Raw genomic sequence first — 13,978 nt, forward strand, 5'->3', positions numbered from 1 at the left:
TATGGACATATAAATAACAATGACTGATTTTTATTTTATTTTTTTTTAATTAAATGGACGGAAATTGGAGGATGAGCTTCTCACAGATACTTCTACATTTTGTTTAATTTGAAAGTCACTGTTTGGTTACAATTAAGCATTACGAACCATGTGGGTTAGGTTAACAAAGCATCGTACTCTGCCTTAAAGTAGACCCTCTTTCTTATGATAATAATCCTTAAGGCATTTCTCGACATATCTGCAAATGACAAAACATGGTGTAGCACATCTCTCACTGATTTAAATCATATTGAAAATTCCAATTTGTGCAAATTATTAGGAACACCATCAGACTTTTACCATCAGACTGATTTAATTACTATTTACATCATCACATCCACCAGATATGTGGCAAGTTTGGGTTTTTCATTTCTGGTTTGATATAACTGATGAAATTTCCTCTGAAACATAGTTACTATCAAAATAGTCAAATTTGCGCAGCTGCATATCGAAGCACAACATTAAATGCACTAAGCTGCTTTCCACCACAGGTGATGCCATGCTTTTTCTAAGTGAAGCAGAGCAGAAAGGCGCAGGTGCCACTCCTGAGCTCAGGCCTGCGCAGCATCTGCTGTGGGCTGTGATGGGAGCCAGACGCCTCTTCCTGTTGACTCTGTTTTACTTGTGCAAATAAATACAAAGGCACAAAGCAGTCAGCTGTATTCTGGCACATATTGTCATGTTTCCAGTTAGGCTGGTTTCGCAGGTGTTTCCTAAAGCGTGAAACAGAAGGGGCTTTATGAAATCAAACAGAAACACTGAGTGAGACAGAACCTTTAATGACAACAAATGTTGTTGTGTTATTACAAGTGTAGACTTGTATGTCTGACTTTCTAACAACAGACTTTAAAATACAATGAACTTTAGAATGAAAATAAATACATTTTCTACTTTTAAACTGCAATGTGCACTCTGCATTCTGGATTTATTCTAGCATGTAAATCTGAATGTGAGCTGCACACATACACAGGCTCCCACAGCAGAGTGAAGACTGCTGTAGCACCTGCCCACTAGGCTGTGTGGCCATGTGCATGTTTTTATTTGTGCTGCAGAGTGTAAATGTTTCATTTTCTGTGATTTACCGCTTTGCTCTTTGACTTTATCTGACACTGCTGCTCGAAACCACTGGCTGTTTGAGCAAAGGAGAAAAGGTAAAGTTTAAATGTTTTTTTATTTTCAAACTGTGACTGAAAATAGCAGCTGAGCCTGCCTCATCACGGTGACATTCAGTCATCTGCATACAGAAGTCCTTGTTTGTGCCGCCGACAAATTTATGTCTGGGATGATGGTAAACCTAGGTCCCCTTGCTTCTTTTGCTAAATCAGAACTTCTTTTGCTCCCAGTACCTTGGGGTACCTTTCCACTCAGCTTTCACTTTGGATGCTCATGTCAAAATCTCAGGTTGGCTCTTGTTTTCATTGCAAAGTTAAGTTCCATTGTGTTGTTGCATTTATATCACCAGGTCTGGATCATTGTAATTCTTTGTAAAACTCCTTGGAAGGTCTGTGGGTTGTTCAGAATGCTGCTGTGAGGCTTCAAACTAAGTACTCAAAGTTCTCACATGTCACACTGTTGCTAATTCAGCTGCACTGCTTCCCCATCAACTTCAGAGTCCAAATTTAAAATCCTGGTTTGGACATTTAGAGCTCTGCATAGACACATCAGAGAACTTTTCCATCCATACATTTGACTTACTTACTATTTACATATTTATACAGCACCAATCATGATTTTCAGGGCTAAAGAAAGAAAAAGGACGAGGTTTGGAAACTGCCAAAAAAATGACTGAGATCTAAGACTTGGTCCTTTGTTTTGTTGATTAAGCATATTTTTTATGTCCTTTATAAATAGAACTTGAGTCAAACAGTTTTGTTTGAAACAAACAAAACTTGTTTCAAACAAAATTTTGGTTCTAACAAAAAAGATGTGGCCATTGCTGGACCATATGTACAGCATTGGCTGCTTTTATGAGCATTTTAAAAAGAACCCTTTGGGTAGTGGTGCAAAGCCAAACAAAAGTGAGTCATTTACACACCCATCAAAATATGCTTGTATGTATTTCTACGCTTTGCATTTAAAATATATAACCCACATGCTGATTTTTGTGTGTCAATATTACTAATATTTTAGCTTTACCTATGTGGGACTCCCTGCACACATGCAGCTACTGTAAAGTCAACAAAACACAGAGACATTATTTTCCCTGAGGATGTAGGTACCAAGATGCTTCTCTTAGATCTAATATTCACCTTACATGTCTGAGTCTTTATGTCTCTGGGCTTACGCCGGAGCATTTGTGTTTCTGCCTTTGTTTTGTTTTTTTAAGCTTTGTTACCCCAGCAGGTTGACTGAGCACTTGCGGTGTCTTCCACCAAGAACCTACTCCATATTTCATCAGTTTCCATGCTTTTTAAAAGCATCCTCACAGTGAATATGCATTTTTAAATGCTTTGCTTAGAGTCACATGAATGAATTTATAAAAAGACGAAAAACTGCATTCTGGCGTTAGCATGCAAATGAATCTGGAGAAATGTACAGTAAATGGTGATGGGAAGTTGTGGAAAGCGCAGATTGAAAGAAATGATTCTTTAAGAGGGATGGTGAAAAAGAAAGCAAGGAGGGGATTGGATGGAAGATGGAAAAACCAAAAGAAAACGCTGACTGACAGATGTGCTTCAGCCAGAGGTTTTGACCACAGACCATAAGCAAGGAAACACACAAGTCAGCATAGAGTAAAGCATCAAAGTTAGCCAAAACTCCTCTCCACAACAAGTCCTCGCATCAGTACTACCATCTACTGTTGGCTGTTTGTTCATACCCTTAAATACCATCTAGATGGCTGCCTCTAATGCTCTGATAGGCGATGTTAGTTCCTCTGTCAAACACATCGCAAATTAACATTTCCACATCAAAGTCTGTCTTTCACCAATGTTTCCTTTAACAAGTTAGGTTTAACAAGAGGTTTAGAACCCAGAATAAGAAGTGTGAAGAACTTAAAGAGATATATATTCTTTTCCCCTCAGTTTGGCAATTAAGATGCTTTCTGGGTGAGAAAAAGCTAAAAGCTAATCAAAACGAGTCGACCAGATGAGCGATCTTCTCATAGAAAACAACTCAAATCTAAATCTAGAAATTATTTTCATTGAAGTTCAAGCGACAGTTATGTTTCGAATGTTTACACAGAGGCAGGCAGTTGTTCGCTTTATCAATACATTCTCCCATCCGCAGAATGTTCGTGTGGCAACACGGTCTGCGATGTGTTCATAAACAGCCCGGTTTGCGAAACCGCATCACAGAATGGACCACATTGTGCTAACCCACTCTCCAACTGCGGGATGTCGAAGTAAAGCATGTTAATTAATATAAGTAGAAACAATATGGCGTTCACTCAAACTGCCATGAACTCTTTGAGTTGTTTCAAATGGCGAAAAACTTGCTCTTCTTGTATACATTTTCTCAGTAGCTTTTAGCTCCAGCTCCCCTGTTAATAGGCTGTTGGCTACAACCAACTTGTCATAGTTTATCACAACCACTCTGGACAACATATGTGTTGTGTCCCGTTACAGAAAAAGAGGCTCTCCAGAAAACATAGGTCTGATCTTCTTTCGACTGAAGCCGGATCAGCTATCAAGGATCATGTGTGATTCTTCTCAAACTAACAACACAGTTGAATTACTGCATTTCTGCCAACAGATTACCCTAATTGTTTCACACTGGAACTTGAACTTTTAATTAATCACTTTTATGTATTTAGAGGTTTAGAGCTTTTCTTCCCACCATTTATGTCTCACGCTGCACTTACACCTAAGCAGGTGTGCAGTATAGAAACAACACACACAGAAAACAACATGAATTGATGAAATACACACTCACCTCAGTGTGCTGATTCGGAGTATCTGACGGGGTCCGGGGGATTTCTCTAATCACCTAAAATGAGAGGGTAGAAAGATACGGTCAGCATGTGAAGGATGGGCTGCCTCTAAGCTGATCATCTCCTCCCTGGCACATATTATTATTTCCCAAGTTTCTCTAATTAGGGAGTGCTGATGTGAGATCAGTGCACAGACCTCAGAGCATTATGGCTTTCATTACAATGGGAAAAAGGAGAAGAACCAAGAGATTGGATCAGCAGAATTCCTGAAAAGTCCTTCATAAATTAAGCATTACAGAGCTCTTGAGGTCACTCCAACTATCTGGGCCCTCATTTCAGGTTAAGCTTGTACTGTGTGGACCTTTGTTGCGCTTTCATGTTAAATCACAGTAGTTTTGGTCTTTTTGCAACACAGCAGCCAACAACTTAATATTAATAATAGATTCATCATCAGCATTGGCTTCCATTAATGTAGGTACATTTATTAAAAACCTCTGGCACACACTTCCTCCTTTACTTTCATAAACACTTTACCACTAGCTCTTCCTGTGCCTTTGCTTTCATGTACTCTGTGTGAAGAACTACTGTGCCCCGTAAACTTATAATATATTGTACCTGTCTGTTCAGAAAATGTCTGGTTATCAGAGGTGAAAAAGTAACAGAACAGCCAGGTTTTTGTTGTCGATTGCAGTGTTGTCGATAAAGATTAAAAAAGGATCAAAAGTTTCTCCCAAAGCTGAATGGCGGGATAGATCTCCGTTATGAGTCTTGTCTATAGACCCGAACATTATCAGTCACTTGTTTGAACAAATTGAATCTTGTGAAATCCTCACAATGTACAAAGCAGTAACAGATTTACTTTCAGAGATTCCTCTGTGATGGACACGTAATGACAGCTGAGAGATGATGGCGTGCTGCAGGTCAAAGCCCAAAACAAGAACAAATAAATGTAGGTACATCATTTCAGAAGAAATTCATAAGCATTCTATCATTTCTAATGATACTGAATCTCAGATTTATCTGGTTAAATTCATGATAACGATAACTATGCGAACATTAACCCTGCTGAACAATAATGTTCCGTTGAACAGTGTTGCTGAGCCCGCTGCACACTAAAGCCGTAACAGGACCCAAAAGTGGATTTAGATGACCTGCAATAGACCTGATCCAGAGAAGAAAAAAGAAAACCAGAAGAATGTGGGTTAATAAAATTCCCCAGGAGGTAGGAGAACCCTCCACTACAAGAGTTGGCTTCAGATTTTATTCATAATATCATGTGCGTCAACATAGGTTTGTAGATTGGCAAAGTGGACATAAGTAAAAAAACTTCTATTTATCAGGGCACTGGATTTTTTTAGCCATTTTAAGCCTAGTATCATGTTAACTGAGAAAAGCAGTGGCTTATCGATGACACTAAATTAAAAGTGATTCCCAGTAAACAATTAGTTCACATAAAAGAGGTAAACAGAGGAGTCAGCATTAATGAAGTTTGCACTTTAGCTTTTCACTGTTCATACTTGGGATGCACCAACTGATCAGCTGGTTATCAGAATCTGCTTGATCGGCTCCAACGGGTGACCAGCTAATCAATATTTCTTTCATTGAAGTCAGTGAATGCACCATACACATAGCGACACAGCCATGAACATTTGTCACCAACACAGTGTTTAAACTGGAGGTTTCACACAGAGTAAAAATTACACAAAGTTGGCAATTTGTAATACGAAAGATGAAAACTGGATGTTAAACTCGGTTAGTAAATCATACAATGTAGATTCACAAATGAAAAAAGATTAAAAAAATGAATCGTTGATAATGTATAAGTTATTGCATTAGACCTACCAACATTTGATGAGAAGAACCTTAAGGTTTCTTGTTGCATTCAGTTTTGAGTTCCAGAAGTAAAAAACACAGCACTTCTCTAATGCACTTCAGTATTTCGAGATAAATAAAAAGGAGAAAAAGACCTATAATCTGATGCATGAAGGGACACAACAAAGACAAAAAGTCCTGTCAGAATCGCTACTGTGATAAGAGTAAATGTCAGAGGTCACTGAAACAGGGTCAAAACTGCTTGCACAAATGACATATCATGTTTTTTGTGTTTTTGTATGGCAGCATGATCCTTGCACATCAGACCAAATCTCCTAATGTGATTCATACTGCTGTTTTGTCAGGATCCTTTGATGTAAAGAAATCAATGCGGAGCGTTTTAGCTTAGCTTTTAGCTTTTAGTCTTAAAAGCACCAAGCACACATAGTGAAATAATGTGTTTTTAAGCCAAACCATTATCTTTAACCAAACCAAATCTAACATGGTAGCTTTCGTACCTGCACCCAAGAAGGAATTATTGTTCCTCATCCTAAGTGAAAATGGAAGCTAAGAGTAGATAACAACAAAGTAAAAAGGAAACAAAAATCAAAAGGTACGTATAGATAAAATCAAAATATTTGAACTTAATCCAATCTCCTACTTCTTTTTATGGACTGCTTGTTAAAACAGTAATGAAATGCTCTTTTGCTGCCCAATGTTCCTGCATCCACTACTTTAAGACACCTTTGCCAACAGACACCTTGTGCATTTGATACGAAAGATAACATGGCAACCTGAAATAGTCTCTACAACAAAGACTAATTGAAACCACAAGAGATACAAACTTATTGTCACCCGGGATGAGATGACTACTGTCTTTCTGGTCTTTATAGGCTCCGATATACTGGAAACATCAGTCTGCTTCAACATTGCCAATCGATACACCATCAGACTGTTGTCTATAATACATTTCTGTTTCAAGGTAATGTTTTCCACTGACTCTGGGTGTCATAACTTACAGTGGGGTTGTGACTTTGTCACCAGACTGCCAATGCCTGACATTTGCATCATGGTTGAGCATCAGTTCTTATTGAAACCTTGGTAGGCAGGTTTTCCATACATCTCCAAAAATGAGTGTCAATATATTCTGTTTTGTCATGTGATGTCCGGCTGACTTTTTTATATATTCAGCTATCTAACCTTCTATGTATCTGCCACCTTACATTAAATACATTTAGCAGACGCTAAGTAAGAACTAACTTTGGGTGGCATTGCGGGGTTAAGGATGCTTTGATATCTGGACTTGGAAGCTGGGGATTGAAAAAGAAGCCTTCCACTTGAAAAAGGAGAGCCAGCCACTCCATTAATTAATGTTGGGCCAGAGTGCTGTTTAGGACAGTTAGAGACAAGTTGTTGTGCCTGTAATGAGGGCTCCAAAAACATTTTACATCAGCAAAATCCTGAGTGGGTGCAGAGAGCTGTTAGCGACACCGGTGACACACCTGGTGTTTAATGAATCCCTTTTAGATTTGGGGAATAAAAATACTGTTTAAGGAATTAGCAGCTCAGCAGAGTAGAGCCTCAGGACATATGGAGGCTTAAAAATGTGGACGTATCAGCAGCTTTTACTTAGCAGCAAGTCATGAAAATGCTTTGAAAATTTGGCTTATGGACTGTAAAAGGGTTAGCAACAGTCTGTGTGTGTTTGCATATGCAAACTGTATGCAATGGAAGTCACATACCAAGTATATAAACTTAAAATACTTACTTATAAAGGGCAAAGAAGACCCTCAACTACCCACTAGCACAGCTGCATAATCTCTCACATGCTTGTGCACATGACACATGAGCTGATTATGCTCACGGCTATATATGCTTATTTTGGGTTTTAGGTGGCCTATCCTCCCACATGCTATATGAATGAATATGAATATAACACATCTCTATTGTTAATGACATCCAAAATTAACATAAACAAAAAATGGAAATTGGCTTTTCATGCTTCACTTCATCTTTTTACATCTGAGACTACTCCACTAAAAGTACAGGAAAAATTTTGCCAGTGACAACCTTAATAGCTGCATTTCAAGATGTCCAGTATAACAGAGCAGAAAACAAGGTTCTGTAGTATTGGCATGTTAACACAGTCACACAACCTGATCTTCTGATTAATTTCCTGGAGCAGATCTTTCTCATTGTTTCATTTTTCTGATTTCATTTGTATGAAAACACAAAACAATAACTGAATATAGGAATATAGGTTTACTGAGTTTCTTCCCAAAAGGGAGTGATTACCAGTTTTAGAATACTAAAAAGTCCACATTAAGAGGCTGGAGGGTGTTTCATGTTTGATCCAGTACTGCTTTGGGTTTTAAACTTGATTCATATTATTTCTTTTTTTTCTGTTAGTTGTAAGAAAAGTTTAATACTTTTAATGACAATGTTGCAACCAATAAATCCCACTATGACTCCATAGAATGAACGTGCAGCTGAATGTCTATGTGATTTTACAGAGAATCAGATTTCAACTTGTCAGTTAGCAGATCTGCACTCCTAAACTGTTTGTGAGCTTAGTTGTATGTCTAACTTTGAAACTCAAGCCACTCAGACCAAAAACATAGTTTAAAATGTGAATCTGAGTGTTGGTATACCATCAGGGTCAGTAATCCAGTCCAGCTCATATGTCTTTATTGTTAACCTGTTACCAAGCCTTTTTTTTCTTTTCCCATTTCCATCTCTTCCCTCCTCTACCAGATTTGGACCAACTTTTAGTCAAACCGAAATAAGCAAAAATAAGCAGTCAACAATGGTGTCAAATGCCGATAGCAAAAATATCTGTTGTCACAAGATGATTCCCCCATGCCAACCCACCTATTTTAATATATGCAGGAAGAAAAATACTAATGACACCACAGAAGAGAGTTATCTTAAAATTATCAGAGCAACAGCAGCTTCTGTTCTATGAATAAGACCAGCTACATTTACGTATGTGTGACTGCAACTTAGAGGTCGGGAGCCATCATGAGCACGTTCTCACAGTACTTGTCATTCTTGTGGTGTAATGAGCAAGCCACACCCTCCCTCTTTAATTTAATTAGAGTTTCATCTTTTGAGAAAACGGTGTTCATTCCCCACATGTGGCCGACGGCCGTCCTGCTGACAGAGAATGAGCTGTGAGTGCGCGGCACTCTTACCAATGTCATTTTTGTTAATCACTTCTTTTCTATTCCACGTGGAGAGCACAAGAATGCAGCATCCATTAGACACGCCGCTGCCCAATTAGAGGAGAAATGGGAATTAATGAGCAGGTCCAGGCAGGTTAATGAGGGGTGATGCAGATCTGCCGAGGACTCAAATTAAAAACTGAATCCTCTGTCCAAATAAAGTTTCATTCCGGCACCCTCCACCTTTGACTCGGTGGTACCTTGGTAGTGCTGTGTTGTGTTTGTGCAACTACTCTTTAAATCATGATGCGGCGCTGAGAGGCGAACAGCAGGGCATCGTATTTCAGAGGCCGCTGTGAGCCTGCAGATCTGTCGCCTCCCAAACATGTCTTTATTGTCGCCTTTTCTCACAAAGAAAATTAAATAGACCAGTTACAGAAAGAGTGGGCAAAGAAGCATAGAGGAGACAGAAATGTTCAAAATATTTACTGATGATTGAGCTCATATCAGATTTGTATGGGTCTTACGTGTAATCTAATGCTTCTGGATTAGTTTAAGGGGAAAAGCGTTCAAAATCAAAGCTGCCTTGAGATAATTTCGCTTTGTTGTAAAAATAATTTGCAGCTGATGTGAATTACGAGCTATGATTTCTAACCGCAGGTCATTCATTTGCTTATACATTGATTTTTAATTCAACATCACCTGAGAGGTAAATAACAGACAAAATGTGAATAAAAATCAATTTAGGACTGTTACATCTTTCTACTGAATTCAACTAGATGTGTGTCACTGTACCACCTCAGTGAGATGCAGCACCTTTTCAATAAAAAAAAGAAGCTCACTCTGATTTCCACGTGCCACACATTCTCCCTCCTCACTAACTCTGTGCGCCAGTGTTCAACGTGTAGGGTTTGGATGTACATTAGCCAAATATGCCCCAAATATTAAAGCCGTTCAAGTCTTACCCGAACCACTGGGGCATTCAAATCTGACATGTCATTTTGCATTCAGCTCCTTTTTCATTGTGGTTGTACATGTTACAAACTATGTGGATATGGTTTGGCATTAATAAGTACAAGGTTCAGGTAAAGGTCAGGAAAACATCAAGAAACAACAAATGTCTCCGTTCAAAATGTTCTTTTCCTGTATTACTGACTGTAAGTGTCATGCCCATTCTGCAATACATGATGAATGTAAAAAAAAAACAAACACACAACCTACTGAGTACACTACTTACAAGCATGACTTTACACTAGTAAAGTCATGCTGTAAAGCGGCTGTATTGACACTCACCATTCGGTTCCTGTATGCTCTGGCTTTAGGGTCTGAGTTCAACATAACAGGCAGATGTAGCAGGACTGAGGCACATAAAACTTAATTCATTACTTAAAAAACAAAATGGAAGGCGCAGCTGTGGCAGGTTATCTAAAACCCAAATGGTAACAGTCCAGAAGCAGCATTCCCATTGTAATGAGAGTAAACCAGAGTAAATCGAGTTAAGAAAACCTATTGGTCTGTGTACTGACTACGATGATGACTTACATATATTTATACTGGTATTTTATTTCAAACAAAGTATAAAATCCGACAATCATTTTTGTTACGATATAATCTAACACCATCAGTGTCTCCTGTAAAACTGGATTTCTTCCATTCTGCCCCTATCTTTTCTTCTGGTTGTCAGCAACAAGCTGAGCTGAACTTGCTAAAAACTTCTAACTGTTTCAAATTGATCGACTTTGTTTGTCAAATGTAAACAACAAAAGCCTTGACTAACTTCTTTGGAAGCATGTCACCAGACACGCCTCACAAGCACACACACAAAGCACATGCTTTCACTCCTTCACATTTCCTCAGAGCCAAGCTATAGCCCTCAGCTGCACATGTCACACTTACATAAAAGTACCACCAAAACACTTTGTAAAAGAGAATTTTATCAGATGATACTGTATTTATAAAAGGAGTGACTGCTGGTCAGCTGTATTCTCAAGCCAGTATTGTGCTTAAATCTGTTCCCCTGCAACATATATTTTTTAAGCAAATTATTCCAAGTGAACAAATGATAATACTTCCATATACTTCAGAGGAGTGTTTGTTATTGTGAAGACATTTGCTGTAGGTTTTATTAGTCACTTTTAAGTCATTTTAAGAAGTTTTTAAATCTTAAACTTCAATAGAAATGAGTTGATTCAACAGTTAGAGTATTGACACACTACCCTGAAGTTAGTATTCAGGCTTTATGCACATAAAAAGACCTCAGAAAGTCCTCAGAACAAGCAAGAGTACAATATGGTGTCTAAACAAATTAACAGATAATGCCAGCTTCACATTCCCGACAGTCTAACTCTTCGGCAGACAAGTGTGGAACCATTTTAGCTCAGTAATCTCTAAAATAGGATGGTAACTTTTTAATTAGCAAAGTAAGCCCGCTATCGCTCTTTAACACGTTGTAATCACCACATGGCTAATTAGCATTACTGAAACTGAAAAACAATACTGAAATCGTTTCTCAGCTGTTGTAGGTATAAGTAGATGTCCTCGTCATAACATCCACGTAGTGATTGATATACACAACAAATGTGTTTTCCCCACATGAATAAAAACATTGTAACTCACCAATACAACTGAAGCAGTGTGAAACCTGAGTTCAATCTTTAACTTTGTGAAAAAGGCACATTTATTGTAGATTCTAGTGATTTGTTAGTGAAGCTTACCACTTGAATAACAGAGGTTTACATGTCTGTATAATTGTAGCCTTTAGAAAAATGTATTTTTAGCTGGATGTCAGATTTGGTTTAGTAAAGCCAAACAGAATATCAGAAAGCATCCAGAAATTCTAAGACTTAAATGGGAGATGAAAAACGGCAAAGCAAATGAGCTAAAGCACTAAATGTTTTCAATCAGAGACTCAGAAGGGGAGAGCATGATTTTAGCCAATGTGAGAGGGCTAAACAATAAGAAGATGAATATTTTTGAAAAATGTAAAATCTTGACAGTTTGGGCAAAAACAATATTATCATATTATCTGTATATATCTAAACTTTACGTTTTTAGGAATGCCACAAAATGATGTTGTATGGGAAAGAAACTAAATAAAGCTAATAGCCCTAAAGTGGTGGAATGACAATGACAATCAAATGAAATCACAACATGTTTCACTTTAGATACGAAATGTGAAATGACAGTAAAAACAGCAACTAAAAGCTTGCCTAAATTAAATAAGTCCTCAATGACTTTAAAGGAATCAAAACAACCAGAACAACGTAAAAACAAGTAAAGTACCCTTTATAGTTGAAGTGTGACTGCCTGAAAGAAACAATTCCCCCAAAATTAAATCAGATTTGGGAAACAATCTCTGATTACATGACCTGAGAGTTCTAGCTAAAGAGGATTAAATGTTTGGAAATATTTATTTTCTTGGCTCTAAGAACCTTGCTGCTGCAGTCACACTATAGACTAAGAAGTGCTGTATGAGTGTGGGAATGAATGTGGCTTTTAGTAAGCGCTTTAAGTGGTCGGGAGAACCACAATTTAATTAGTTTCCATTTGGCCTTGGCTGTCACCTCTTTGTCTAAACCACCTGCATCTTAACACGTGTACAAGGTGTCCTTTGCTGTGACACACCCAGCGCAGTTATACATTGCTGAAAGCAGTAGCGCCAATGTTATTCTGGAGGGTTTTCTGATGTGACAAACAAGTGACACTACAAATAAGAGGGATAGATCAGTGAAGGATGACTAAAATAGGGGTTATGAATAGGTTATGAAGCTAACATCTAGAAACTGACATTCTGACTTTAGTGTACGAGTTGCATACAGCCACAGTCTCAGTGACTTCAGAGGTTCTTATTTTTCCCACAATTATACAACACAATGAAAGACCCAGGTTTAGTCAGTCTAAAGAAGCCAACTGCTCAGCTATAAGTGGAATGCTAAAATGATCTTGTAAACTAATGAATTTAATGTTTTTTGGAACTTCGTATATAACAGATGCATAAGAACCTGCAAAGATCAAGCACATTGAACAACTCCATTAGCCAGTTATCCTACAGTGTTAGCCTGAATATTAACATCAGTGATGCCGAGGCTGATTAAGTTTTTAGCCTGTATCATTTTGCCAACAAAATAATGAGGTGGAATTCTAATATTAGCTTGTCAGTTTGCAAGTTCAACTTGAAATTAAATGCGACATGACCCTTCAGACTGAGACTCGCTTTGAAAAACATCAGATATGCATCCGATCTAAGATCACATATGAAAGTGGCTTGGGTCTGATTTGAAAAAATTGGATTTGTGCTGTTCAGACTGTCATAAAAAGTTAGATAAGGATTACAAATGGCCAAAACAGTCAGATTTGGGCAACTTTTGCCTGCAATGTCTCATATAATTTTGATTCAGAGTAAACCCAAGTTATGAACATATTATTGAACAGTCCTCCTGGGCTAATGGGCCAAGGTCATCAGGATACGTTTAGCCTTGTCTCAGAAATTCAGGACACACACAGAGAAAAATAAAAAAGTAACAGATATTGTGATACAAGGGAAAGGAACATTTGACAGTCAGAAATCTTCCACAGGCAGATATACAATGACCAAAATGACACATAAAATGACTACAAAGAGAACTGAAATTAGGTTGAAATTAAGATGCACAAACAGACTATAATGATACACAAACAACCATAACAAGATTAACAACTTTAAAGAGAGATAAAGTAGCTACAAGTACATGCAAAGAGATCAAAATGAGGCAATGAATGTGAAGCAAAATGAGACAAAAAAACAAATAAGTGGGCAAAAGTACACAGGGGTGACAAAACGACCACAAAGTGAAATTAAATGGTGTAAATTATATGCAAGAATGCAGAGGTGGAGACACAAAACAGCAACAAACTGTGTCTGTATTGTTTGAGGATAAGAACTGCTGTTCCTATAGATCAAATCATCAGTTTAACTTACATCCAAATCTGTAATGTAACCTTTTAGAGAGGATCAACCTAAGTAACATTATTTCGATAATACCTTAAGAATTTACCAAAATGTCTATACACAGATATACACACACGCCAGAACAGTTTGATGCCCCCCAACTCA

At 37.9% G+C, this 13,978-nt stretch overlaps 1 protein-coding gene across 1 annotated transcript in view; it reads right to left on the reverse strand.

Moving 5' to 3' along the window:
* sgcd (sarcoglycan, delta (dystrophin-associated glycoprotein)) overlaps positions 1 to 13,978 on the reverse strand; it is a 326,284-nt gene that overhangs the window by 188,481 nt on the left and 123,825 nt on the right. Inside the window, exon 2 of the mRNA XM_072375721.1 lies at positions 3,913 to 3,966. The gene's annotated coding sequence lies outside the window, so the exon portion shown is untranslated. The remainder of the gene's footprint in view (positions 1 to 3,912; positions 3,967 to 13,978) is intronic.

Source organism: Leuresthes tenuis, unplaced genomic scaffold, assembly GCF_036924035.1.
Source record: "Leuresthes tenuis unplaced genomic scaffold, fLeuTen1.0.hap1 SCAF_21, whole genome shotgun sequence".
Lineage (NCBI taxonomy): Eukaryota > Metazoa > Chordata > Actinopteri > Atheriniformes > Atherinopsidae > Leuresthes > Leuresthes tenuis.